Raw genomic sequence first — 27,079 nt, 5'->3', positions numbered from 1 at the left:
TCCGTTTCCTGAAGCGATCCCGTCTATAATCCCGTATGGACCCGGCATGTATATCAGTTTGCTGTGTTATATACATATACGAAACAATAAGTTTTTAAAATAGATTGTATAAAAAATAATCATGTAACAGCTTTCAAGAAATAGTCAACATTAACTTGCAAAAATGATTAATAACTGAAATGAATTCAATTGTAAATGTCATCGTTAATATAGTATACTAGTTCTAAATCAAAAAATACTTCAAAGATATAAATTATAAAAAATTAGGGTTACGCGAACCTTTCACACAATTTGATTTATACGGAGCTAAATGTTAACAATTAAGGTGACTTTAATGCATCGTCATCAGCCAGGATCCAAGGCCATACAAACTTATTGTGGTATATGCCAACTCCCCGTATGCATAACATACAAAGGGTAACACGGCGATGTTGATTACTTCTAAAGCCGACAGCAACAGCATCTGGTCTCTGATCATAGACGATGATGCTTGAAGGATGAAGTATCCAACGTTGTTTGAAGATTGTTCTGTACCGGCTAATGATATTAATCGGGAGTCAAGATGAAGTAATAAGATATTTTAATTGGCTGGTCTGTGATAATGATATATCTTTTAAACGAACCGTGTATCTATAAAATTCAACAGGTGGCGCATAAATTTTATTTCTATCAAAGTTGTGAAGTAGTTGAGATCTGTCATGATTTTCTTTTAAGAAACCGCAAATTATACAGCACAAAAATATGTTTTGTTTACTATTTGAACTGGTAGGAGGTGTTCTAGGAAGAGAAAGCGTACCATGCGTCGTGTACGACACCTGTCATGATCACTACTCTTTATCGAGTTGCAAAAGTCAAGGTTTCTTTTACGTTGACGCCAACGCATGCGCGGTTTGTGCCACAGAAAGGGGAAACAACGCTTAGTGGAACCCAGGGTCACCGTCGCGGGCTAATATAAATAGGTGAATGAAAATGGTGATAGGGTAAATAGATGTATTTAAGATGCATCTGTGTCGTATGTGACAATGACAAATTATGTTATGACATTATAAGTGATGTCTTTTATTAATTGTATATTAAAGGGCATATGATCACATTCTTTGGAACCTTCAGATAGAAGAAAATAGGTAAACAGAAAGCATGCATATATAAAAATTCATTTATATTCAATTGTTAAAAATCTATTGTAATTTCTAATCAATTAATTTCGGTGACATACGTGAACAGTCCAAACTGACCATTTAGATCATTATACATGTTCTTTTAGTATTATTTTGTGGTTTGTAAATCAGCCATTACTAATTAATTCCGCATTGTCTTATAAGATATGTTTTTCTTTGTTCATCGCAAATAGTGTCCGAAACCAGTGGACGTACGGCTGGCCCCCGGATCCATTCACTTGATTTGATATTTGTTTATTTTTTGCAATGTCTAATTTCTGTCTTGTCCGAAGGTTTATCTTGTAGATTTTTGTTTTGCGTGTAGTGCGGTCCTCCTGCACTTACTAATAGAAAACACGACTCGTTTACTGATTATAAAATGTTCATTGGATATTAGGATCCCATGTTTTCAACATGATTGAAATTGACCACTATTAAATTCTAACTCGAGTTTTTAATTTCGAATATTTTGAAAATTATAGAGTTAGAGGTTTAGTTCCTTTAAACAACACCGAGAAATCCACATATCAACAATAAAACAAATTCACCAAGCGTTACATGTAAAACGTAATATTTCTCGGATTTAGCCTCATAGATTTAACTATGCTCATAAAATAATATTCCCTTGAGCTTGGGGATTTTCCACAAGCTTTACACCTAGGGCGGAAGTACATATCATTTCAAAAGAAATGAAATGAAATGAAATGTGCTTTAACGTCCTACTGTTTTGCTCCGACTGGGCTAATGATGACTGGCATACCCCGTACAGTGTGCTATAAGGGAAATTTGGCCCGAACAGTGGTGTTGCGGTCTACTCTTATATCGAATTTCAACTGCTAATGGATCTGTTATGTGCACGCCAATGTTTACGCAGGACGTCGGTTTTTCGTTTCATCCTAACATCTGTTGGCGCAGATCAGTAGATTGATGTAAATACTATACGGAATTCAACCATTTTTCTACTGATATTCCTATTAGAGATTTATACAGTGTAGTTTACGGGTGATTATATTTCGCTTAAAGCACACATTGCGTCTTTAATATGTCCGTGCAGTTTATTATTTTGTAAATACATTCGTCGTGTGTTGTAGATAAAAGATATTAAGATGAAAATAATCAACTTTCATTTGGTACCAATCTAATTAAAATGGGATCTCACTGCTTGTTTAACTATTCTGTCCGTGCAGTTTATTATTTTGTAAATACATTCGTCGTGTGTTGTAGATAAAAGATATTAAGATGAAAATAATCAACTTTCATTTGGTACCAATCTAATTAAAATGGGATCTCACTGCTTGTTTAACTATTCTGTCCGTGCAGTTTATTATTTTGTAAATACATTCGTCGTGTGTTGTAGATAAAAGATATTAAGATGAAAATAATCAACTTTAAATTTGGTACCAATCTAATTAAAATGGGATCTCACTGCTTGTTTAACTATTCTGTCCGTGCAGTTTTATTATTTTGTAAATACATTCGTCGTGTGTTGTAGATAAAAGATATTAAGATGAAAATAATCAACTTTCATTTGGTACCAATCTAATTAAAATGGGATCTCACTGCTTGTTTATCTATTCTCTTTGAAGTTTAATTATATCCAATGTGATTGGTTAAGATTATACTTGCCCACACGGAAGCGTCTGTTCATTGGATAGCAAGTCAGGACACGGAAGCGTCTGTTCATTAGATAGCAAGTCAGGACAGGTCAACTGAACATACAGCACTAAAATTTGTTAGATCTTATCATAGCCGAACCCTCCACGAAATCAGGGTCTAACTTTAACAAGTCTTGTTTAATTGAAATCAGAAAACAGACATTGACACAAATGGGTCGCAACGCATAAAATAATGTAATATGAATGTATATAAACTGATTTACTTTCAATCCTTTCTGTTTTTACTATAATTTCTAATCAGTGTATCAGTTATGTTCAGCGAAATACGCCTGAAGTCTCAATCGAATGGCAATCTCTACCGTTTTGTTATTCCAGTCTACACCGTTAGTATTGGATATCCGAAGACCCCATCTTTTCCCGGTAAGATCACAACATCAATGTTGATTTAAATTCACAAACAATTCGTGTTTTCAATGTTGAAGACTTTGGATGATACTGAGTTAGAGACAATAGCTGCGTTCACACTGCATGCCTCCGGAAGACGTATTGGTTTGTCTCGGATTAAAAGCCATGCGTCACATTACAGCTTATTCGGATTGAATTCAAATTACAACGCGCCCCACTGAATGCACATAACTGGAAGAAGTGAAGGTCATTCATATCCAAGATGGATACGCCCGTCATTCGTATTCGTGATCTTCTGTTGCTAATATTTAATTTTTAGGGGCGATCACGACGCCGAATCTTGCGTCTTCGGCATCTTGCCATTGAGCGTCGGGCACGATTTCGTCTGCACCAGAATCAAAAGCGAATGAGGATGATTACTCTCCTGGTCGCGTTTCCTATCCATCAACAAGTATGTACATGCACTTCACTCTCATAATTCAAATTCTTTCAGCACTAAACGCGCACAATGCAAAGCAATGAATTTTGTTGTCGTAATCGAACTACATACAATACATACAATAGAGACTAGATGCCCTGCCCTGCCCTGCTAATGTCTATGCCATAAATGAACAGTCGTGATCTGAACACACCATATCTTTGGATTTTTAACTGGTTATATTACAGCAGTATATGTTTCAGTGAGGTAGGTCAACGGCTATGTAGGCTTTACCCCAATTGATTTATGTTTGCAATATTAATTTTTATTTATTTGCAGACTATTGGCCCGGAAAATACACACATTTTTCTCCAAGCGATAAAATGGAAGTAGAAGTGAACATACGCTCAGAGTTATTCGGTTCCGGTAAACCCGTTGATCTGCATCAAGCGCGCCAACACTCAAATTTCGACTGCGAATAATCCGATCTGGAATAGTTATTCCAGATTGAATTCAGAAAAATATACGGATTCGTTATTTCAGATTCAGTTTGGATTTTGGAGAATTGAGTGTGACGCCTAAATCCGGAATAAGACTTTATTCTGAATTTAGTTCAGATTAAAACCCCAGTGTAAACGCACCTTGTGCTACTTTAATTGTTAATTTCGTTTAAATGTCATTCCGCGTTAATTTCTCACTTAACCATGCGAACAAAACTGTGAAGTAATATTATCTTGACTATAGTCCGGGGGTCAATTGACGTAATAGAGTATTGAAAGTAAATTTATACATAAAAGTTTAAAGCGTTTTATGTTTTACTTGTCTGCGCGGGGGGAGGGGGGTCTGGTGGTTTAACGCGTGCACGTGAAATCACAACGTCTGTCATTGGATCAAGTGGCGTGGTTTCGATTTGACTCATGTACATGACAATGAGTAGTGTCTCGTGTCTAACCTCATGGGTTCCCCGGTTTCCTCCCGCTGCTAAAGACCCCTACGCCCAAGGGAATTATTAAAATAAAATTGAACCATATGTTAGTCCCGAAGTGACCTAGTTTTCTGCACTAACCGGGCTATGCATTCATTGTGCTGTTGGTACTTTTGTCTCAGCGTCGGTGCTACGGTTTAATTTTATCCCGATTTCCAACTGCCAGGGGATCTTAAACATGCTGCCAATAGATTATACGGCACTTGAATAGGTGTTTTCTCCCTCCATATCTGCCTTGTCCCTCAGCCTTCCTCCCTGACAAGGTGAAACGAGACAGAAACTTCATCGGACAATACCACGTGCCATACACTCTGAGCCACCTTCACCCCAAAAACAAAAGTTTAATATGATAAAATGAAAGTAAGCAAAGTTCAAGAAATTAATATGTTAGGTTATTTTTAGGGACTACAGGGTGAACAAATTGAGCTTAACAGGTAAAAGCGAACTGGTCAAACCCCCATGACCTCTGTCTAGGGGTCAACATACATTTTTAAACTTAAAATAACATACATGAAGACCAATTGCCATGACCCGTGCAGTTTAGAAGCCATATTTATTACCATACCACTCGTGCGTGTTATTAGAAATGACAAGCCAATATGCAACTCAACACAGGGGCTAAGCGAGAGGGTTATGCTACAAGTCGAGACTTTCACGTAGATACACGATATAAATATTGTTGTTTCTTTGTGCTCTATGGGATTTTGTTCCTGATGTTTGAAATTCCTAGGATGGGTTATGTAACTCCATTTTGTAAAGTTAGCCAGCATTTTCGTTTCGGAAAATAACCATGGCTAGAAGACTTTACCAGTAGAAAACGTAATGATTGAGGGGCAGTGTTTCATGTCACATATTCCGTTTGGTAAACAAGTCTACAGGACGATGGGGTGCTGTGTGCAATAAATCATGTCAATAGCCTAATATTAATATGGACTCGTAAATAAATAAAACAATCTGTCAATTTACCCACGTTCTGGTATAAAAAACAAATATAAGAAATAGAAAACAAAGTTCTGCTTGTGTTTAGTTTTTACACAATAAAACAAAACAATGCATGTAGCCCAATTAAATCTCTGTCAAATCAAATTATTTATTAGCAGGTTTAAACAGGACATATTGCAGGTCGATTTGACAATAATGCAGCGATTATTTCTCATAGGAAATTTTATACCTCAGCTACTGAACCCACAGTATCGTCCAGACGAGCATTTGTGGTATGTATAGAATCCACATTTGCCGGACCTGTAGTGGATTTCCGTCCACACGGTCCGACATTCTTTTACATTTGTATGATGAAATATGAAATAAAACAACACACCACGAAAATTGAGGGTGAATGTTAATGACATCATTTATTGTTTCAAAATGGAGGGTCATAATGATGCTCATAATATCACTGATCAATCATCGAAACGAACGAAGAAAAATATGAGATTCTGCCATTTTGTGTGTTACATGACAGTCAGCTGTAGGCCTACCACATAAGACGCCTCCTGATGGGATTGTGATTTTGGGAACATTAAACACGCAGCTACAAATTTGAATAGCATCATTGGCGTTGATCAAATTTGTTGGAAAGCCAGATCTCACATAACGCGATTTTCATCCATGGGTTCCGCCATTTTGACTAGTCACAAGATCTGCGGAGGATATCCCTTAAAAATATAAGCTATCGCCTTTAAATTACTTGTACGCACACCTAGATAGAAGGGGTTTCGACAGCAGCCACGGTTGCATAACGGTGCTCGCTGCTTCAACAAATGAAAAACATCACCCGTGTCCGCCAGGTTTTATCAAAATAACCCGCCATAAGTCGTACAATGACAATGTTTCGTGGGTCGATGTAACCTAGACCAATAACAAAACGGTCTAAGTAAAATATTGAACATGTGTTCTAAATATAACAAAACGATTTTTTTAAAGTATGAAATAAAACCAATACAGCTGCTGTTATTGTGTTTTGTTTAAGTTTTAACAATGTCACCAGTTCTCAATATCTTTAATTTAATTGATGCTTGACATTCCCATTAGTTAAAATTGGCGTCTATAAATTTTATTTTTATTAAACTAACAGATAATCCTGCAGTGTATATATTTGAGCAGATGCCGACTCTCATGGACAGACCTGGTTTGTGAGGACTATTTCCCATGTATCGTATTCCATGGATGTTGAATGTTAACAGATTATTAATCTATCATAAAATTATATTTGCAAATACTGAACATGCATTGAACCATTTTGGACTGATATTCCATTTAGAGATTTTACCTGTCGCAATATGGTATTAAGATCTGCGTATGTAAAGCCTGCATGGTTTTAATAACTCTATAAATTAATTTTATAGCAGGTCAGCTCCACTTTTTCAACACAAAACTTGAAATGATCCATCATATTCCAAATCATTAGGATAATAAAAACAAAGACACATTATACACCGTTGGTGTTACTCGAGAAATTATGTATGTCAAAGTGAAAAATGAATCGTTAGCTAAATTAACTCATCACATGACAACACTGTGAGACAAGTGTCAAAAATAATTAAGTTAATCCTTATAAGACATATAGAAACAGGTTTCACAAAATTAAAACACGTATATACTTGATAATTATACCTGTATGTGTATCGAAACGTAAAATTTTAATAAATTAGAAGTAGAATATCCATATACCAGATTTATGAATACAATTATGAATACAGCATTCTAAACTAGAATCATAAATACAGGATCTTTATTTCAAAACTAACATTAATGAGGTATTCTCCAAGAGCTAAATCTGCATATTGCAAGTTTTTCTTTAGGCCTTTTTTAAAAATGTTATATAAATTATTAATTAGACATTTATTAGCATGACAAGATATCAACCATCGGTGTCATCGGATGGGTCCGATGTTAAGTAGATTAGAACGGTTCGGCCATTTAATGATCTAATTCAAAAATGGAGAACGCTAAGCCTCGAATAATGGGTGCCGTGGTTATGATAATAAACAAGCAATGGACACATCTTGTCAAAACTACAAACAGTAATAACTTGGAACAGAATATTAGTAATTTGAATGAAATTTTCAATATATTCATTTTGCATGATCTATTTTTGAATTATTGTAGCAGTTCTGTATCCAAATCTTATATAACGTATCTTTAAGAATGCAATACATAAGATCTTAATTTCAAAACAACACATGATGAATAGTCATGAATACAACACATACCTTAAATTCAAAAACTAGAATTATGAAAACAACTCATAGATTCTTAAACTCAAATCTAGAATTATGAATTCAACACATAAACTCTTAAATTCAAAACTAGAATTATGAATACAAATCATGAGATCTTAAATTCAAAACTAGAATTATGAATACAGCTCATAAGACTTAAATTCAAAACTAGAATTATGAATTCGTAGTGCTTGTTGCATCCCGAAATGAAACTTTATAATAATCGTCAAGAAACAAGTCGTTTACATATATTTAAATAGTCTAAAATTATGTACTGTAATTCCAATAGTGGTTGTTATCATTATATAATTATTTATATCTAAGTATAACATTTATGACGAATGGGCTGAATTAATATATAATTATTTATATCTAAGTATAACATTTATGACGAATGGCCTGAATTAATATTTATTTATCAAACACCCACAAAGGTCTTAGCGTGAAATCAATATCAACCAGCGTAACGTTTAAATAGCCTTGACTTATGTTAGATTTCATTGATTTAAATACATTTTAGATCAGAAAGCTTTTAAAGTGCGATTGGCTCTATACTTTGTAGACTTAAAATAGACGAAATTAAAGTGATTTATATTCAATTTTTTTAAAAAATATTCTAATTTCTGTGATTATTCCACTCTACCTTTTTTTTATTATTATTTTGTCGTTTGTGAATTAGCTATTACTAATTACATCTGCATTGTCTAGTAGAATATGTTTATCTTTGTTCATAACAAATGGCACACACAAAAAACAAAGAATACATGACTCGTGTATTGATTATAGAATTGTCATTCATAGTGTCTTATATACTAGATATTACGATGCCATAGTTTCACGACAAGATAACAACATCAATACTGATTGAAATAGACCAATATTAAATTCTAATTCGAGTTTTTAATTTCGAATATTATGGAAAATATTGAGGGGTTTAGCTCCTTTAAATCAATGTACTTGTGGTCGGGTATGGTGTTATCGTCTATATATAACTTTATTCTGGCATGTCATAATATCCTAGACTAAAAGACAAATACACATGTTCAGACTATACCCAATTATAAAAAGCAGCCTTATTAAAATGCCTGTTGGCCCTAAGATTACATTTCGATGATTTAATATCGCCATCTTGTTAACCGACACCTGAATAATATTTCACTTCTATCCACGAACATTGAGCTCAAGATGACATTTAATGTAATGTATACAGATAACTTTTCAATTCTTGTTTTATTAAACTTGAATGCGGAAATGATTGTTTGCCGCTTGGCTTACTTAGGCTTCAAATAGATTTCTACTAAAATACAAAAATTGCTTCTTAAATATCGGGCCAATTTGAGCAAGTGAAAGACAATAAATCAGACATTTGGATTTGACGTATTGTCGTCTTTTAAAGATTACTATAGATAAAGACCACATAATGCTAGAAAAACAACAAATGAAATAATGAAATTCCGGACCATAAATCAGTGCTTTTGTCCATAAGTCTACTTGTCTTAATAAAAACAATATTTCATTGGCCCGTCACACCTGCCACTCAATCTACCTGTTGCTGTCAATCATTATTTTAAATTTTACCGTTAGTCTATATATAAAAACAATCACCCTATTGTTTTTAAGGTTTTACCCTATTGTTTGTGTCAAGTTTACTATAATATACCACATGTCGGGCATCATGTCGTATATAGTAAACTCGACAAAATAGTTTTATTTATATTCAATGTACAGGGTATTTACAGCCACGGTAATCCATATATCACACGTCAATCTTCAGGCGTGAGGCGTCACGTAATATCATTCAACACCTATCGGCTTTAGTGAAAATAAATTGGGCGAGGATCATCCTCGTTAGGCAATTTCCTTTCCTGTCGTTGATAATGCCTTAAGTGTAAAATATATCGGAAATATTGCCCAGCTCATACCACTACCTCAATTAGAACCAGAGACATTCAAATCTGTTCCAATAGCCCCCTGCCTTCTTCGTAAGGAGGGATTCGCGGTGGCTCAATGCTTGAGACGTTAGCTCGCTGAGCTGGAGGTACTGTGTTCGATCCCTGCATTGGCCTAGAAAGTTCATCGGCATTTTCCGGCGTGTTGTCCTTGCCAGTGTGGCGAAAAACCGAGGCCCCGTGTACACATAGGCGTGAACGTAAAATCTCTCTCGACAGTTGGAATTCGATATAAGAGTAGGCCGTAGCGCCGCAGTCCGGGCAAGATTCACTCGTAACACACTGTATGGCGCTTGTACGTCTTCATTAGCCCAGTCGGAACATAACAGTAGGACGTTAAACCCCATTTCATTAATGCATTTATCCGAACGGACAACAATATTGGTTTGAAAGGAGATGATTAAAAACACCTTATAAAAATCGACCATATAAGAAATAATTGAAAATCTTATTGTTACTTGCATGTAGGTTAATACCATCTATTGCTAAAACTAACAACATAAAGTTTGTATTCTAGCCACGGCAGCTGTTACCTTCCATGGTTTATTTTTGTTAAAGTGTTAAAGAGATATTATAGTAATTGCACGTTCTATTGTTTAAACGATGACCATTAAACGTTGCTTATTTATATTTTAACATCGTTACAAAGCCCCGATATCGTTATTCTTGTTAAAAATAGACGTGGGTGTAACCAAAAATCGAACTAGCAAATGTACATAAGTTCGCTAGGAGCGTAGGCGGCAGATTTCTTTAAAGGTTTGAAAAGATATGAAGTTCTGGAAAAAATTTGTACCCCAAAAACGTTACTCTGGTATCTATTGCAAGTGTTCAATGACTAGTACAATAATTTCAAAAATAAATTCGAAAGAGTTAACCTTAACTATCCAAATACGATCAGAATATAAAAAAAAGAATATGGAACACTCTGACGTAGAGATTGGAGTCAAGTATTGAAGTAATTCATGCTCGACCCAGAATATCAACACGGTTAATGCTCATGGCGAGTTAAAATAAAATGGCAATAACTCCGCATAAATGATTCACACCGAAGACTTTCAGTGGGTACCGCTCTTATGACAATACACAATTGTGAAATTTAAAAAAGAGAATACCATTTTTTTAAAATTCTCTTTTACAGTTTAGTTTCACTATGTTATCGGGGGTGGGTGTGGGTGTGGGTGTGGGTGTGGGTGTAGTGGTGGTTATGTTTTCAAATATCAATCTTCCTTTTAATATCTACTGTGTAGTTGTTATGATACATTACTAAGAAGCAACTTTCTCACTGATTGTTCTACTTGACAATTATATGCTGTTTAAAGTAGAGAAATTTTCGCGACATTACCGCTTCAATGGAAACATTTTAAATAAATTATACACCGCTTCAGTAAGGCGCTTACCGGACAGTGATTGGGTGAGAACCGGTGTTACTTTGCAACGTGTGGGCAATGCACGTGCTAAGAAATCTACACAGACTCTGTGATTGACATTCTGTATAAAGAATAGTGTACTCTGGACAGACAATATGGGTTGAAGATATATGATTTTTTCCTGCTCACAAAAATATCATACGTTCAAGGATAGAGATTGTATAATATATTTACAGAAGTTCTGGAGAGAATGGGCATCTCTACATAATGTCTCTAACTAGAATGTGTTTATTGCGCATGCTCTCCAGATAAGAATATGATGTCACCGTTTGACATGACTTGTTGAATATGCTTAGCCTGGTTTTCCGAGTTCCTTGTTACAAATAGCGCTGAAACACAGTATGGTACACGATTCGTGTACCAATGGTAAAATGTTTATTTTGTCCTAAATATTAGATATCAGAAGCCCATCTTTTACCGGTAAGATCACAACATCAATGTTGACTTAAATTGACAAATAATTCGCGTTTTGAATGCTGAAGATTTTGGATGATATTGAGTTAGAGACTTAGCTACTTTAAGGAGACGATTAATTTATAGGAAATTCATTTTCTAATAGCTACTACATGTAGGCCTAATTCATATTGTGTGATGAGCCATTGCCACGTTGGAGTGTTTCGTCGGTCGGGAAAATAACCCAACAGTTATTTTTATTTGCCGTATGTTGCTTTAAAATTGACAAAACTCTTTTGATTTGTGTAAAACAAAATTGTCGATTTCTTTGTATACAGTATATGCACATAAATAAACTTATTATTTTTCTTATATTCACAGTCTGATAAATAAAATATTTGTTCTTTTGTTTCTCAGTTGCAGACAAAGAGATTGAATTAAAATTCTTTGATAGAATCACCGAAGCTCAACTTCAATGAATAACTAATTTCTTTGTCGTAGTTGTAATTTCTTTGTTGTAAATGTATTGATGTATTAGTATGAGTAATATTCATTACGAACACTGCTGTTCAATTGACATTACACTTTTTAATTATACGGTGGCTCAGTGAGTAGGTTGCTGGTGTGCTAATCTTCAGGTACCGGGTTCAATCCCAACGAAGGCCAAGAGAGTTGCTTGAGATTTTGCAGCTTGGTTCGACCTTATCAGTGGTGAAGACATATGGATAATTTCTAGTTGTACACGTTGACATGGGCTAGGTCTAAATATTAAGGCCAACTGCAAATTTCGACACGGCCGCTAGATGTCAATAGGTTTAGGGCATGTGATTGTTGACGAGATTGTGGGTTATGGTTATCGGGAGGTCATGGATTAGGGTTAGCACCAACCCTGTTTATATCTCGTGATCTTCGACCAAATCTGCAGTTGACTATAATATTTAGACCTAACCCGTTGACGCGCACATAAGAGAGCTCTTTGCAGTTGGAGTAGGCCGTAGCTTTGATGTCCAGACAAAATTTACCCGATAGCACACTGTATTCCCCCTGTCTTTATTAGCCCCGTTTAGTTGGTGCCTAACAGTAGATATAAAACACAATTTAAAAAAAAAGATTCACCATAGTTCAGTGAATATGGCGTTAGCAGAGACAGTTCCTCAATACATTTAAACCTAGTTTCACCTTGGTGCGGGACAAGGGAAGTGTGTGTGTGTGGGGGGGGGGGTGTTTTGGGAAAGCGTGTAGTGGCTCCGTGCACACCATTGGCACCACGTTATAAAAAAATGAAATGAAATGAAATGGGGTTTAACATCCCACTGTTCTGCTCCGACTTGGCTAAATGAAGACGAAAATTTGGCTTACTCTTATATCGAAGTCCAACTGCCAAGGAATCTTTTACGTGCACCCCAATGTGTTCACGGCACATTCCCTACGACGAGACAGGTGTCCTTGTCAGGCCTTCTTGTCCTGCACAACTGACAAGGGGAAACCTTACCCGCGATCTGCGGTTGATATGAAATCTGTCTTTCTTTAAATATTAAATGATCTATCTGTGTATATCACAGCGTAAGCTGAGCCATGAAATTCAAATGATGACCAGCGGTGTTACTTATATAATTCTTTTAGAGCTATATTATGAATTAATATTCTAATATTATAACACACATTTCCTGCATCTCATATTACTACTTTAAAGCAATTCCATGAGGGTACCCCCGCCGTTATCAAGCAGAATGCTCTCATTGAAACGTTGCAGTTAATTTCTATATTATTATTTCATATAACAATTCCATTAAATCTTCAATTATATGCAATTATTTTTTATGCTTTATCGAGCAGGCATTCGTACAAGTTACTTTTATTTTCCCGCCATTAATCAATAAAATATATACAGTTATCATTATTAATAAAAAAAGATAAATTTATTATTATGTGTGGGTGTTATATTAAAAATAATGTATGCTGAGTTCGAAAATACATATCTGAATTCACACACAGCAACCGATGTTGTAAACAGTTTTGTATACTCATGACCCACATCACAGTTATTAAACAATATGGCAATTTTGCAAACATATCCACATTTTTGTTATGAACTCATTTTGTGTTGAACGTCATCAGTTTTGTATTAAACATTTAGCTACCCTGAGACAAATTATTTCCTCATCTTTATATCAGAATTGAAAGCTCAAAAATTCCCAATATGTGGTTGAAAATGTCATTGTCAATTTCGGTACTGATACAATAAGAGCAACCTTTCTCAGGATGCTTTATTGGTTACAAATTTGTTTGGTTACTTAAAATTCGTCAGAAAGAGTCATGATAATATTTCGAAATCTATCTTGAATTGATTCTACTGTAAAGATGCATTATGTAAGAGTTAAATCTGGCTTTTGCATTTTTGTATTTTTGTATTTTGGCTTTAAATGTTATATAAACTATTATGTAGTTATTAACATGACACGCTCATAGTCAACTCCCTGGACCACCGGATGGCAGATATTTAAATGGATTAGAATGCTCGTGAGATTAAAAAAGGTTACTACAAAATGGGTAATCGAGACTAAGTTTCTTTTGTCCAGTATTGTTTCTACAATAATAAACAATCTACGCTACATCTTCCAACACTCATAACTTCGCTAAGATAAATGTAATTTGAATGAAATGTTCAGTGTATTCATTTTTCATTATCAATTTTTGAACTATACAGTATCTTTAAGCAACGCTTTAAACTTATATGCCCCTGTGTGTATACATTGATGATTTATGATAATTTATATATCGAAACGAGACAACGGAATTTTGATAGTGTTCACAAAGTCACAAGGTGATGATCGAAATGCCGAATTTAGATAGGGCTTATCTTGAAAAGGGCTATTGACAATCAAACGACCTAAAGTCGTGTGGCTGAGCACGTGCAGGTCACGTGCAAACTAGCTCGTGATCTGTGAGGCTTGGTATGTCCCCCAGCACGTCCAGATCCAGGCCAGCCAGAGCCTTGATGGTGGTTCCACACAAGAATATCTAATGCTAGAAATGCTCAAAATTGGATCCAATTTGGTAATATAGTCATTAAAGTATCTCTGATTATGGAGCCACGTTGGCTCAGTGAGTAAGAAGTTGACTCTCTAACCTTGGGGTCCCGTGTTTGATTCCTGTGTTGATGGAGAGTTCATCAGGATTTTCCGGTGTGGTTTCCCCTTGTCAGTGGTGCAGGACGGAGGGTCTGACAAGGGACAACGCATAGTCGATCGAATGGGACGAAAAACCGAGGTCCCGTGTACACATTGGCGTGCACGTGAAAGAACCTTTGACAATTTGGAATTCGAAATAAGAGTCGGCCGTAGTGCCGCTGTTTGGGCAATGATGTTCCACCACAGCACACTGTATGACGTATGCCCTTCTTCATTATCCCAGTCGGAGCAGAAGTGTAGGACGTTAAACAACATTTCATTTCATTTTATGTCTGAATATGATAAAGTATATGGACGTATAAGGCAATATTAAGTACTGTTTCTAAAATAATAATTCATCTTTTCCTTGCTTCTTTCTTTCTATAAATTGAATAAAAGTGTAAATATGTTTCTGTGATATAATAGAAGAGACTGTTAGAGAACTAAACACAATAATTGTTCAACTTGTCATTTGGGAAAGATACCCAGACAGAAAGATAAAAAGAATATTATTTTCTGATATATTTCATAATACACGAACAGGTCGCGTGTTCCATCCCTGCTTTGACCGAGAAAGTTCACCGGGATTTTCCGACGTGGTGCAAAACGGTGGGCCTGATTAGGACAGTTGTCTAGTCGTTCGGATGGTACGAAAAATCGTGGTCCCGTGTATATACATTGTCATGCACGCAAAAGATCCCTTAGAAGTTCGAATTCGATATACGAGTAGGTCATAGCGCCGCTGCCCGGGCACAATTTCCCTCATAGCACACTGCATGGTGTATGACCGTCTTCATTAGCCCAGTCGGAGCAGAACAGTAGGACGTTAAACTCCATTTCATTTCATTTACATATACACAAACACAAAACGCGTGTTGATACCTAATGCACATAACATACATGTTTATTTATTCAGAACTAACCAATCAAATTGTAATTAAGTAGAAATAGGCAATTATCAATCATGAATTATTAATGTAGTCCAGTAGGATGTAATGTCTAGTATAGCTTACAGCTAATATCTCTAATCACAGATTTTATTTCTTGTTTAAATAAAACTACTAAAATAAAAATAAAACTAAAGAATACTAAGCTAGGAGCTTTGTTCATTTTTAATGTCATAATCACATCCTAACAATTTTAGCTTCATGGCAGCCATCTTTATAATGTATCACATAAATGTTTCTAAATAGGATGTTGCATCATTTTTCGGGCGTCTAGAGTGGTGTTCATAAAAAAGTAATCTGATTTAAACATAGATCCTGTTTCGTTTCGGTTTTTTTTCTAGTTCAAAATTTCGTTTTATTTTTCTGTACTTCTGTACTTCACTAGCTACGATCTGGAAGAGTTGTTATATAACATGCATTCTGGATGGCGCGAGGTATTAGCCAATGAAACCATCTGTTACGGCGACTTCTTGGCATGGGTAAACCACTAGAAATGTAGTGTAGCCCATCGAAAGTATAAAAAAACGAAACGAAATATAGATCTGTATTTGAATCTGATTGATAAAACGTTAGAAAATGTTGCATACGTCACTGAATTGAATTGGTATTACTTTTAGTTACTATAAAGCAGACAGGTTTTTATTTAAAGTAAGCATTCCCCACACTAGGCACGACACACATCACTGCGCCTTCCTCTACGAATCGATAGCTAATCCTGGACTTCAGAAGCCGACACTAATTCAACATACTGTACAAAAGAAAAGTTAGTTCAAAAGAAAAATCGCTGGTCCCAAATTCGCATACATTTGTGCCCTTTTGTCTTAGAACTGCATATTGACATGCAGATCTCGAGATTATGTCCCATTTCTGATCCTTTAGTTCACAAGAATTTGCTCCAATAATGACCTAAAATGCCAGGAAATTGACTCAAATCTTCCAAATTTTCTCATGCGGAGGAATATCTCTTCCTTCTCCCCGAATGCTCCTTCAGGGTGCTTGCGCCTACGGTGCTCGCAGGATGCCGTTAGCATCCAATCTCTCCCCCTCCCCCCAGCCCCTCCTCGAAAGCCCCTTCAAGATGCTAGCCCCCCCCCCCCACACACACACACACCTTCACAAACATTCTGACTACGCCACTGCACCTAAGGTTCTCAAAAATTAATAACCAAATCAATAACAATATGACATGAACTTTATGTCAACTTGAATAAAACTGCTTTCCGGTGAGATAACGATCAGCAAACAACTATATAGGCAATACGATCTATGTATGTTCTACCGGGGCGCTCAGTGTTATAGCCAGTATTTTGTTGGCAGTCATTGTGGGGTAGGATTGTGGATGGCCCCCTAGATTTGGAACCGCCCCCCCCCCTATTTAGAGAGCATCTAGATCCGCTACATAGATTAAATATTTGAAGTTCTAGCGTCCTTTGTCTTTATCTTGTTTTTAAAACAATAGTCTACTCTAAAATGTAGCGTGTTGATCAATATTATTGAATAGGAATTATAACCACCGAAACTGAAAACACAGCATCTCAATTGTGAATTATTAATCGGCATTCTGAATATAGTGAACACAGTAGTACGCTCGTGGTGACATTATGATAAAACATAGCATCACGATATTTCGCAAATACTGAGAAATATCCCGTAACGTAATGAAAGGTATTTAATATTAGATCCTTGTTGATGTAATTACTAGTGATTACTAATAACGATTTACTATTTTCTCCTTATCACCCATGCTTCAGTTTAGAGTTAAGTTACAACGAGTATTTTTTTGCCGCGCGCGGGGGGGGGGGGGGGGGCAGGAACTAGTCGCTAACCGCTACTCATCTTGTCCGATGGACATGAAAATTGGCACGATTCTTCTTTGAACAATTCTGCACCGATTTGGTGAATTTGATTTTTGAATTGCACCCATCAACTCCATAGTACGCTCGTACATGTTACTAAACATTTCCGATATTTGGTAGATGTTTAGAAATATCTCGTAACGTAATAATTGGTATATATTACGCATAACCATTTGCAAGCTTCTTCTTGGTGTCATTAAAGTCTAAAATGGGCTAGTAACTTTTATCGTCTTAAGCATCTATATATAAGTTTAGAGTTAAAATAGAAAGGGTATTTTCATTAAACATTTCCGATATTTCGCAGATGTTACGAAATGTCTAATAACGCAATAACGAAATCGTTAGTATATCACGTATTGCCATTTGATGTAATTGAAATCTTAACTCATATCTCCACTTATTACACAATGGACAAATTATTTTTACGTTTATAATTACGATCAAGCAGGTTTCGATTACGATATTTCGCAATTCTTATAATATATTTTTAACGTAATTATTTGCTGTACTATTCTTGTTGATGGGCTAACATTTACAAGCTTCTGTTTAATTCAATTAGACTCGCTCATCTAGATGGTGTCAAGTATAACGACATTGACATCAAGCAAGGTGTTTCGTAAATTGTCGGTGATATTTCGCAAATCTTTTAGACTTAAGTAACTTGATACACCATCATTGTTTCTTTTCAATTACCCAAAGTATTGAGGAGAGAGAGAAAGAGAGAGAGAGAGAGATTACCGTCCACTCGAAACAAACTAGGTCGTTTCGGGACTAACACATGGTGCAATTTTATTTCAATAATTCGCTTGCGCGTAGGGGTATTTAGTAGTGGGGGGGGCAACATGAGGACACGGAGAAAAGCCACGAGACTGGGCAGGGGACCCCACTCCTTGTCACGTACAACTTGAGAATCGAAACCACGCCAGTTTACTCATGATATAACGCGCACGCGCTAGCCATTCGGCCACCCAACCCCCTCGAGTAGAGATTACTAATAATTCAACGTAGTCTAATATGTCTCTTCAACCAATTTTGGTTACATTTAGTATAAATAGTGAATTAACAATTTTTAATGACAGTTTATTGTCGTTCATAAAAAGGTCTTACTGAGCTAAACCTGTAACTCAATATTTTTCATAAAATTCGAAAGTAAAAACACAAATTAAAATTCAATATTGGCCCATCTCAATCAATATTGGTCTTGTTATGTTACCGTGAAATAATGGATCCCAATATCCAATATTTAAGACATAATGAACATTTTAAAATCGGTACATGAGTCGTGTTACTATGGTTTTGGGTGCCATTTGTAAGGGACAAAGAAAAACAAATGCTGAAGTAATGACTAATTCACAAATGACAAAATAATTATAAAAATCGTGTATAATGAACTAAGCTGGCGTAATTGATTAGAAATAACAAAAACAATTTTTTAAAAATTGAATATAACTCACTTTACACACATTCATATTACATTAATGTATGCTTTTCAGTGGAAGTGGAATAGTAGGAAGTTAAACCCCATTTCATTTCATGGCCCATTTTTGTCTATTTTAAGGTTCCAAAGAATAGAGCCACATCCCCTTTAAATAGAGATACCTATACTATATGATGTGTCTCTTAGGTAGAGATAATTATTACATCTACTTATATATATCTCAATCTACCGTGAGACTTAAGCAGAGATAGCTAATACATCTACACGTAGTATATGGTGTCTCTCAATCTACCTTGTGCCTTAAGCAGAGATAACTATAATATATGATGTATCTGTCTCTTGTATCTGTCTCTTGATCTACTTGTGTGTCTTTCAGTCTACCATGTGTCTTAAGCCGAGACAGCCACTACATTTACTCCTAGTATATTGTATATATGATGTATTTATCTCTTGTCTACTTATGTGTCTCTTAATCTACCTTGTGTCTTAAGCAGAGATAGTTAATACATCTACTCGTAGTATATGGCATATCTTGTCTACTTATGTGTTTACCTTGTGTCTGTGTCTACCTTGTGTCTTAAGTAGAGATAGCTATAATATGGTGTATCTACTGTCTGTCTCTTAATCTACCTTGTATCTTAAGCAGAGATAGCTAAAACATCTACTCATAGTGTATCTTGTTACCTACTGTGTGTTTCTTTAACGACTTTATGTTTATTTAAATAAATAACAACTGTCAACACTAGCTCAACAAACAGGATACATGTCATATAAAACATAGTACATCAATAATAATAATAATCATTCGATTTATGTGTTTAATTTAATGCCATTAATATTCCAAACATGTCATCTTAGTTAGCTCTATAAAATCTGATATATCTATAATAATAATCATTGGATTTATGAGTTTAATTTAATGCCATTAATCTTCCAAACAAACAATTGACTAACCTGGACTCTTATTTCCTCTCTGTGTGTATGTTCTCTATATAGCTAGCTCCTAGTTAATCCTCAGAACCCTCTTCTAAGTACCGGGGAAGGGGCCGAACGGTAAGAGGTTTTCAGTCTAACCCATGACGACAACTGACAGTACTTAGTCTCTTTAAATTGAAGGTAGGAAGCGTGGCAGGTTGGCAGACGATAACGGAATGTTTGCCTCAGTATACAGGAAACGAATCCTAGCAGCGCATGCTCGTTTTACCCACCAGCTGTGCCGTATTGCCGTGCTGCGAGGGACCATTTCAAAGCCATTAAAAGCCAAATGACGGACCGGATCAATACGTATGTTTACACCAATCTACATGGAGTATATATATAGAATAGCAATCCCACTCTTACACATTGATAGAGAACGTGGGCTTTAATTGATGCATTTAGCAACTCGTAAAACATTATGGCACGATTAGCTTCTTTTTAAAGAGAGATCGGTGATTACAATTTATCATAAAAGACACCATTGCGTGCCAAGAAAAAACCGAGTCATTATTTCGTTTCCAGTGCAATCGTCGAGTTCATCTCCAGAAAGTAGAGTAAACAATGGATGCTTTAATGAACGATGCTATCATTCGATTCAATCGAGAATCATTCTATTGCATAAATGATTAACTTAATCTCCGAAGAGTATAGCATATTAAAGATGCATTATGTAAGAGCTAAATCGATCTGTTGCATGTCTTTCGTTTGGCTTCAAATGTTATAATAACTATTATTTATACCTTTATTCACATGACAACTCTAAAATCAACTCTTAAGGCCATCGGATGGGGAGATTTAAACGGATTGCAGCTAAGTATCGAACAACAAGTTCCGATGTTACGATAATAAACAATCTATGCCACATCTATATGCGATAAATTCGCTCAGAATAAATCAATTTCATTGAAATGTTCAATACATTCATTTTACATTATCTATTTTGGGGCTATAATAGTAAGAACAGCCAGCTCTTTATCTAAATCGGATATAATGCATCTTTAAGTATCTACTGACAATAAAATATTGCACAATATGTTGGTATCTCTAAGAGCAAATAAATTAAATCCAGCTGTCAAGAGTTTCTTTATGTACACGCCAAGATGTGCACGGGACCTAGTTGTTTCGCTCCATCCGAACGACTAGACTGTGTTCCTTGCTAGGTCATCCGTCCTACTCCATTGACAAGGGGATTCCATTATGGAAATTTCTTGGGAATTTTCTCGGCCACCTGGTAAGTTAGTTAGAACCTTACTCACTGGACCACAGCGGCTCTCATAAACCGAGCAGTCAGATACTCGCAGATACAAACTAATCTGATTTTCCAACTGGAAAGGAACTACATTCGGATTCACTTCAGTAAAAACTGTCCCGTTTATTATGATTATTAAACCCAGTCCTTCTGTGTATTATTGTTAATACTTCGGATCGTTTCCCTTTATTTTCAATCCTTTTTTGTAGATATCGGTTTATCGTTAGAAGAAATTGCGACACTGAATATTTGTATGCGACGAGAGACAACTCTAGTAAACGATTCGGGCCCAGACCACTTCGTGACATCAATTTTACATACAGATACTATTACTATTTGTATCTACTATAATATTGATGACCATCTCCAAAGTTTGAGATGTAGCCACCAATAAACAACTGATCTGACTAATCTCATTGATGTAATTCAAAAAGTCAACAGGAACGAACACACGGGGAAAATAGAAAGAAGGAGGAATAATCTGTAAACAGGTAGAGACATACATAAAAATAATTGGTGATATGGTCTCATTCAAACAATTTGTAGACTTTTCAGATGCCCAATTTCTCGATTGGAACTTGCGATGAACATGTTAATCATGAACTTAGTTTAAAAAATAATTTATTATTATGTGCAAGTGTTAGAGAATTAGAGAAGAGCATATATGTTATATAATTATGTACAATATATTATGGAATTAGCAAGCAAGAAATTATTATTTTTTTAAAATATAATTTTATTTTCAAATGGAACGTCATATACAAATTTCAGTATAATGAAAAAATATTCTGATTATTTTTATATATGTAGCATCAACATGATTTCTAATAATTATTAATGATATATACAAAACATTTACATCAATTTAATAATGTCGGTTTATATTTGAAAAAAGTAAATAAATCGTTTTATAATAGAAATGTTATTTAAGTATACTTGTATTCCTTTTCTTAAGAAGTAAAAATAAGAAATACCTTTTTAAAACCCTTTAAAGCCACTGCTTTATTATGATCCTTTTATAAATTTGGTCTTTAACTTTTTCTCCCGTTTAGTTATGGAATTCGTAAACATTAAATTTCTTATAATATACAGTGATTTTACAAGTTGCATTTAAGACCCCTTTTGTAATGTATGTAGCTGTTGGGAATTATGCTTGCCATTAGCTAAGATCACAATAACTTCAAGAAACTATAGAATCCTACGTTTTTGGATTTTCATTCTTTCCTGTGTGATTTATATTAGTACTATTAAAATATTTACAGTCTTTTATTACACTGAACTATTGAGAGTAATGCCTAGAAATCGATCTATATAAATTCGATGGCTCTGGCGAGGCACTATAAAATCGTATAGGAATAATTCTAGTTGTCGATGTAGGTCGGCTAGATCCAGGTTCTTCATGGGACGTCTCATGGTCTGGTACTATTGGCACGGCAGTTGGGGTTGGTGCTGGAGCATCGCCATTGTTCCCATCTGTTTCTGAACTATTTAACAGAAAAAACAAAACACTTTTAAATCATTTCAGAATATCTTAACACAGCTCACTCTAACCTTAAAGTCGTGCACCCCAACCCCCATCCAGTTTTTGTGGTGTTGAAAAAAATTTTGCCCCTATTCTCGCGGGAAAGGAGACCATAAATACTTAAAAATGGTAGTGAACGCCGTCGTAATTTACTCCGAAACTAGCCGATTGGTGACTTGGTTGATTGCCCGTCAGTCCGCCAACCGAGGGCCCGGCTTCGCACTCCCAAATGGGGACAGCACGCCCACCCTCCTTCTGAAAATCCTGGATCCGCCCCTGAAAGTTGCAATAATGCAAGCCGGCATAACATGTCACAAATCAGCAATTTGTCATTTTAAATTTAGTGCTGAATATGCATATTATAGATTCGAAACTTCCAATATTCTCAAATAATGCCCCACTGTGTTAAATCCACTTCCTGTACAGAAACGTTATTTTGTTTCCAACTAATTTAAGAAATATACTTTACAAACGTAGCATCTGAGATCTGTCCAGGTGGCCGAGTTTCAGGATGTCCACAATACAGTAGGTTGTAACTCCAGGCTAAGACTGGGCGTGTTTTGTTTTTATCCGTTAATAAGGATATTGCAACTTTAACCCTTATCAATCCTGTTTAATACGGACAGTGGCACCGGTGTGAATATCCTGGTATTGACTACAAGATTTTTAATAATAAAAACCTATTTTGAGAGAAGAAAACTTTATACAGCTTTTAACGAAATCTGCTAGGTATCACAAAATAAATGAAATACAGAAAAAAAATAGCACACGGGCAAATTTCTTTGTCAATTTGTAAGTTATATTAACTGGCCCTATATTGTCCGGAAATGACAGTCAGGCAAGTAGCGCCTATCGTGTTCGCACCAAATTTCGGCAAGCGAGATAACTCCAGAACGGAATTTTGTACAACGCTGCATATAGATACGGTTCGTCCTCCCATGACCAAAATGCTTCACACCCGAATTTGGAAGGATCATTCGAAAACTGTAGCCTAGCATATATCGCTCACAAGCCAATCTGTTAATAACTGTACCTTATATCGCGTTCGAAAGTTTTTTATGTTTTGTTTTTTGTTGTTTTTTTTTTTAAGGGGGCATAATTCCGTAACAAAAAGTCGCGGAACGCTGAAAATCGACAGGACTCTGTTAAAAACTGAGCCTTTGTCGTGTTCAGAATATACTAATGTACCTTTAATAAGAGATGAAATAGGGTTTAACGTCCCACTGTTCTGCTCCAGATGGGCTAATGAAGACGGGCATACGACATACAGTATGCTATGAGGGAAATTTTGCCCGAAAAGCGGCACTAAGGCCTACTCTAATAGCGACTTCCAATTGTCAAGGGTTCTTTTACCTGCACGCCAATGTGTCACTCACTGGACGTCGGTTTTTGGTCCCATCCGAACTACTATACGTTGCCTCTTGCTAGTTTCTGCACAAGCGACGGGGAGGGGGGGGGGGCACGTCGGAAAATTGAGATCGAACCTGGGACCTACAAGTTAACGAATACTCACTGAGCCAATGCGGCTCCCACAAACTATGGAAACTCTGCTGTTGTATGATTTGTTTTTTCTGGTTAGTTAGAAAAAACATGTTGGATAAGATACTTATGACATCGAAAATAGTATACGATCGGGAAGTGACGTTTTACTTACCGCTTTCGACGTTTGTATCTAAAATACGTAGATACGGCTATAGCGACAAATATCAATATACATACTGCAGCTACACACGTTGTCACCACAATAACAATTGTCATATCTGTTGGAGAACAAAAACAAAATGGATGCATGTAATCTTTTAATCAATAACTTCAAATAAATGGACCACATTAATTGGTCTAAAAAATTCAAAGTTTGATGTGTTGATTTTCTTGTAAAGTGGAAATCCGTCCGCATACTATTTTAGATCCACATGGCCAATATTTAGATATTCAACACATTATATTAAAGGAGCATTATGTAAGACAAGATAAAGAGCTGATAATTCTCGCTATAATAGTTAAAAATTTCAGTCAAATTATTTCACTCTTAGCCGAGATGTCATTGTTACAATAGCAGTGTAGTCTCCATTGTCATTGCTACCGTTACTACGATAATAAACAAAGTCTCGATAATCCAGTTTTACGTTAAGTCATCAACCGCAGATCGTATTTAAATCTGATGAAAATCTTTAGTATTCGATAGCATCGAGAGTTGATTCTGGTCTTGGTAAGTTTTTTAATACCTAATTAATAATTCATATAACATTTTTAAAGGCTTAAAGAAAGACCTGCAATAGGCATAATGACCGTATAATCTAAACCAAATAGGCTCATGTTCCAAGATGTATTATCTGCAAAAATACATAGTTCTAAAGGGATTGAACCACCAATGGCTATAGTAGCATTACGGGTATGTATGGTTTAGGAGATGACATTACAAATCATTACTTACCTGTGCCTGAATTCGTTACTGGTTTTGCTGTAGCTAACACGATGGTGCTATACTTGCTTTCTTCGTATTTATTAACGGCTTTGACCCGGTAGTAATACTTTTTACCAGATTGGCGGTAAGTAACGTTAACCATAGGCAATGAACCATTAGATACGATTGTCCAGTTATAATCTCCACTGTGATACTCCACAATATATAACGGGGGCAATATTCGAGATTTATCTGGCTTCCATTTTAAAGTACCTTGTGTTTCTGACAATTTATAGAAATCCAACGATGATGGCGCCTCCAATGGATCTGCGTAAAATAAAACTTTGAAAAGAGCAAATTCCACCATTAAAGGACAATATTGGTGCCAATCATTATCACATATGTAATAGAGCTGGTTAAACACATTCCAAATATGCTTTTAACACAGAGATCATTGCTACAATAGCTGAGTAATACAGGTTTTCCGAATCGGAAGTGACGAACGCCAAAGGAAAACACGAGTCACCACTCTGTATAACTGACTGAAACGACGAGTGATAACAGATACAGGGCCGAATTTCTGCTTACTAATAATTCCTTCGAAGACCAAAAGTGGTTATATGGGACTGTAAGAGGATATCTGACAATTCAATAAAGTAATTGAATGTCATTAGATAAAAGAACACGAGAAAAATAGAAATAGTCCGTACATTCCCTTGTTTATATTCATTCTATACCTTATAAAAGCATGGTAATGCACGGACTTTTTCTGTTTTTCTTTCGTGTTCTCTTATCTAGTGGCAGTCAATTCTTTTTATGAATTGTCAGATATCCTCTCAGGTCTCACACAACAACTTTTGATCTTCGAAGGAATTATTCGTGAGCAGAAGAGGCGGCCGGGCGAACCTGGCTTCCGAGCTTTTCCCTCCCGCCGCCTGGTCCGCTTCCCTCTCGGCCGCGGGATGAGCGAGCGACGTGTGGCCATCTTGAGACCCGCTTGCTAGCGGCTGAGAGAAGAGCCGGTGGTCGAGTGACCGTCTCGAGGCTTGGAGAGAGATGTGGCCGAGCTTTTCCCTCCCGCCGCCTAGTCCGCGTCTCTCTCCCGTCTCGAGTGCCCGTCTTGACCTGCGAGAGAGCGATGCGGGGAAAAGACGGTCGGGTCGGAATTCCTCGGGACGGCCGATGCATGGCTTCGTGGAGAAGAGACAGCCGGGCGGGAATTCCTCGGGTCGGCCGAGGCGCGGCTTCGCGGCCGAACCTGGCTCCCTAGCTTTTCCCTCCCGCCGCCTGGTCTGCTTCTCTCTCGGCCGCGGGCCGATTGTGCGACGAGTGGCCGTCTCGAAACCCGCTGACTGGCGGGCGAGAGGAGAGCTGGCGGTCGAGTACCCGTCTCGAGGCTTGGAGAGAGATGCGGCCAAGAGGCGGCCGGGCTGGAATTCCTCGGGCCTGCCGAGGCTTGGATGTATGGTTTAGGAGAAGACATCACAAATCATTACTTACCTCTGCTTGAATTTGTTACTGGTTTTGTTGTAGCTAACACGATGGTGCTATACTTGCTTTCTTCGTATCCATTAACGACTTTGACCCGGTAGTAATACTCTTCACCAGACTGGCGGTAAGTGACGTTAACCATAGGCAATGAACCATTAGATACGATTGTCCAGTTATAATCTCCACTGTGATACTCCACAATATATAACGGGGGCAATATTCGAGATTTATCTGGCTGCCATTTTAAAGTAGCTTGTGTTTCTGACAATTCATCGAAATCCAACAATGATGGCGCCTCCAATGGATCTACGTAAAATAAACACTTTGAAAAGAGCAAATTCGGCCATTAGGACTGAACTTAGTGACCTCTGCCATGGACGACATTCATCACCAGTGGTTCGAGATTGAACATAGTCTCTATCATCCAGAAAAATATTCTACGAATATACGTCT

General features: G+C 36.5%; 1 protein-coding gene across 1 annotated transcript in view; it reads right to left on the bottom strand.

The window, feature by feature from the left end:
* Window positions 1-20,140, bottom strand: part of LOC126830394 (sulfate transporter) — a 59,224-nt gene extending 39,084 nt beyond the window's left edge. Inside the window, exon 1 of the mRNA XM_050560778.2 lies at window positions 19,937-20,140. The gene's annotated coding sequence lies outside the window, so the exon portion shown is untranslated. The remainder of the gene's footprint in view (window positions 1-19,936) is intronic.
* Between the last annotated feature and the right edge of the window lie 6,939 nt (window positions 20,141-27,079).

Source organism: Patella vulgata, chromosome 8 (genome assembly GCF_932274485.2).
Source record: "Patella vulgata chromosome 8, xgPatVulg1.2, whole genome shotgun sequence".
Lineage (NCBI taxonomy): Eukaryota > Metazoa > Mollusca > Gastropoda > Patellidae > Patella > Patella vulgata.
Note: the sequence above shows the minus strand (reverse complement) of the source record. Positions and strands in the feature narration are given on the sequence as shown.